Genomic DNA, 4,145 nt, shown 5'->3' with positions numbered 1-4,145 from the left:
CAGACACTGTCTGGTAACACAGCGCCTTTTTCCAGACCGATGGTCGGATCAGAGTGATCTTGGTGTCTGTGCGAAGCTGAGACGCGGGTCTACGAGTTCCGTGTTTGAAGTTTTTGCTATTTTGGTGCGTACGGACCCCAAATCGGGTCATCTTTCAGGCTATTTTTGGGCCATGCAAATAACTATATAACTATATATATATGTAAAAAAAAAAAGAAGAGAGAGATCGATCGGGACTCGCCGTGTCCCGCTGCAACCTCTGCAGCGTTCGGTATGGCAGGGTGGTCTGACCCACTTCGGGGTTCGGACCCACCTATTGGGACTTCCCCAATCATATGGGGAAGGGGCGCCACACGGGACGCCCATGGTTTTGGGTAACCGGGTGTGCTTTACACCCGGAGCACCCTTTTCGTTGGGACACGCCCCAGCAGCCAGCAGGCCGCAGCCTTGCTGCTGGCTGTCCCTTGGCCAAGGTGGTTTCCTCCTAGACCCGGTAGGGTCTGGTCCAACGTGGACCAGACCAGCTGGTCGCTGGCCGTCGCCTTCCAACCGCACCCTAGCTGCACCCCATGGAGCAGGCTGCTCGCGGCCCATTGCAGCTGCTGCCTTAGCAGCCTAGGGTCTGACACATAGGTCAGACCAAGGTAGGTCCGGGTCTGGTCCAGCAGACCAGGCTGCCCAAACGACCCCGGTGGGAGCCTTATGGTGGCGGTGGGTGCTAAGGGCGCCCGCAAAGCTTAGCCAACCACTAGGTGGTTGCGTGACCTGCTGCACCCACCCAGTAGCCTCGTGTAGAGCTTAGTGAAGCTCGTGTTGGTGGCTGTCACAGCCCTATGAGTTTGGGACGACAGGCCTAGACTACCTATATATGCGATTTCCACTTGCCGCCAATTCAAAAAGCACGAAAATGCACGCATGAAAGCAAAACCGATAGAGAGTCACTAATAGACTCCTTGTAGCACGTGTATGATGTCCAAACAGCCGTTTTGTACACTTGGCACCAACGGTGCATGGTTTGGAACTGCCTATAGGGCCTGGTGGGCTACGATTAGCCTTTTTGGCATTTCGGCACACATTGTGCCATCATACCCTTGCCGTCACGTCAGTGGTCCAGAATGACCACCTTAGCCTTCGCTGCCACATCGTGGTGAGTTTGGAAAGGGGTATAGTGTGGCGAGCGGTACGCTGCCCATGTACCTTATTACGTTTCCCAAGTATTGGGTCTTTCGACGTTTTCAGCAGAAAACCGTCGTTTTGACTTTTTTTGAGTTTTGCTAGTGCGGTGGCACATCACGGATGTATTGACGTAATCCCCGTACACAGGGGTTACTTTAAGAACCTTTCTCGGCACTCATCAGTGTCTACATTACGGTCTTCCCTAAGCAAAGGGTTTCGCTAAGTGTTGTAGCCGACGTAGGGCGGCGAAAATATGTGTATTTGGGAAATTCATGCTTAAAGCTTTGGACACTGGTTGTCGTACGAACATGTTGATATATATATTTGGAGCCTGTTATCGCTCAGATTTGTGCCTCTATGAATATGTGTTCCAAATTGTGATAATGTGTGGTTTATGCACGTGGCACATCATGACACGTATGTCACCCGTTAAGGTCCGTCGAGTACTTCTTGTTTTGGCTCACATTCGTATATCAATGGATATATGATGCACCAGAGGTGTGTTTTGTACTCGATGTGACATACTCCTGGAAAGAACTGAAAGCACTGTAGGGTATGACACTTTTGACCTGTTGAGGTTTGGGACTCGGTTGGAGTCTTCGGGCAGTGGCCCGGGTTTGTGAGAGTGTACTCACACCTTGTGTCACCCTAGGCATAAAAATGAAAATGTTATAATATCGTCTTCACAGGCGATGTGCTCGTGGTGGCCGTGAGAGGCTGAGCACGTGGATGGGCAGGCCAAGTCCTCGTTTGCGTACCCCGCGGGGACCACGAGGCACGACTACCTCGAAGGGAGGTACGACTTGAAGAATTAGCCTAAACAAGATAATCCTGCCGCGCCCCATTCACAAATTTGGTCACCCAGGGAGAGGGTGAATGGTACAGCCCCGAGTAACGTGTCGTTACTACGACCTGTTCTTTTGAGGAGCCGATGTGCCCTCTGACCTCCAGTCACTCGGAGTTAGGGAGGTCAAGGTTGCCCTCCACAGGGACCTTTGCTACTGCAGTAGTACGGATTGCAATCCTTTGCCCCTGCGAAAGGTTTCTCCTGGCTGCGTGTCGCCCGCAGGTGGTTTTTCTCGTTCTGTAGCATCCCCGGTTACCACACTAGAAATTTAATAACAGACGCCGGGTGCATGTCTCGCAGAACTCGAGGGTCTGTCCTTCGCGTACCCGAAGGAGGTTAAAAAGAAAAACATAAAGACTAACCAAACAGACTAACGTACAGTAGTTGGTTACTTGCTTACTTTGGCACTGCTTGTAGTTCCTTTAATTATTGTACCTTGCTGGTTAGCTCCTGCTCTGTTTCAGTTGTCATACTATTACTTGTAGTTTTACAGTCTTCTAGCACGAGCACTTGCCTGACACTTGCACATATATCTGTCACTTTACCTGTTGCATGATATGTGCCTCTTCTGGATAAAATGGATATGCAATGTTGTTGTTCTTCACCAACTCGCAAGAGTTCTGACCCCGTTTTATGGGGATACAGGTGATGAGTAGGCGCAGTGGCGATGCGACGGTGTACGGTTGGAGACTTGAGACCCACACTTAGCTGCAGATCTTGGTCCGTGTCTTGTTTTGGGGTTTGAGGGGAGTTTTCCTCTCATTTTGGGAGAGACTCGTTGTATGGGTGTTTTTAATCTCATTTTGTAAAACTCTGATATTATATGTAATGGGAATGGATATGTGGTTTGTATCTTTTATTGTGGCCCGCTCAGACTTGCGGCCTTTGCTTACCCCTTTGTACTTCCGCTATTCGTTTTAAATTCTTTCAAAAAAAAAATTTTGCTCAAAAACCAAAGGTTTTTACAAGGTCGGGGTTTTGGGGCGTCACAGAGATTGGTATCAGAGCAGCTTTAAGTGTGGTCCAAGACTTCTGCGTGCATCGTTCATCGCACTGTAAGTATGTTTGGCTCGGTTAATTATGTTGATTATCGTTGTTTCTTGTGCTACTTAGTTTATACATATGCATGCTTCGAATGTGGTTTGATAGATGTCGTCAGACCCAAGGTACGAAATGATCCTAGAAGCAGTACGTGACCTAAGTCAGGGCGTAAGATCCCTAGATCATGCTGTGAAGCATTTGGCACGAGGTGTTCAGATGATGGCACCTCCGGCACCTCCGTGTGAGAGATGTAAAGTCTGCCATGAGGGGCAGATTTGCCCACGGGAATGGTGTCACTGCTTTCGTTGTGGCCTTAAAGGGCATATTGAGGCTGAGTGCCAGCGTAAATTGGAAGACCTGGCAGTTGACCCAGTGGAAGGGGTGCATACTCCATCAGGTTTACCCAAGTGCACACCTTCTTCAACTCCTTGTCCGAAGCGAAGACGGTGCGGGAACCGGAATAGCTACCGCGACCTCTACACTAGTAAGAAGTGAGAGCGGTCGCACCGATATGAATGTTTTGTTAGGACACTGAGTCAGTGTCTGCGGTTGTTACGGAGGAATGTATCATGTAACCCTGTTATAGAGGGTAATTTTGGCTTGTACTACATATATGTATGCATCTTTGATCGTATAATGAAATTTTGTTTTGGTATCTACTCTTTGCTTATACGAGTCTCATTGTTGTCAAGATGGCTTGGCGTGAACGTTGCAACAACATCATGGACACCTTGGACAACCTGGCTGAGGTTGTAGGCAGGCAGGCCGAGGCCATGCATGCCATGGGGGAGAACATGCAAGCCTCTCAGGGACGAGAGACTCCTGTTCCTACCCCTTCCCCGGTGTTAGTAGCGACAGCCGTACCCTACAAGCAGTTCATGGCTATGAACCCTCCGTCATTCGATGGGAAGTCTTCTCTTGAGGCAGCCGAGGACTGGATACAAGAGATCGAGAGAATCTTTCGTGTGCTGTAGGTCAGTGATGACCGAAAGGTGGATTTTGGCACGTATCGGCTCCGGAAAGATGCCGAAAGGTGGTGGGCGACCACCTGGGATGTCAGGTTTGCGGGAGGAGCCGTTTC

The sequence above is a fragment of the Nuphar pumila genome, chromosome 10 (assembly GCF_984573655.1).
Source record: "Nuphar pumila chromosome 10, dmNupPumi1.hap1.1, whole genome shotgun sequence".
NCBI lineage: Eukaryota > Viridiplantae > Streptophyta > Magnoliopsida > Nymphaeales > Nymphaeaceae > Nuphar > Nuphar pumila.
Note: the sequence above shows the minus strand (reverse complement) of the source record.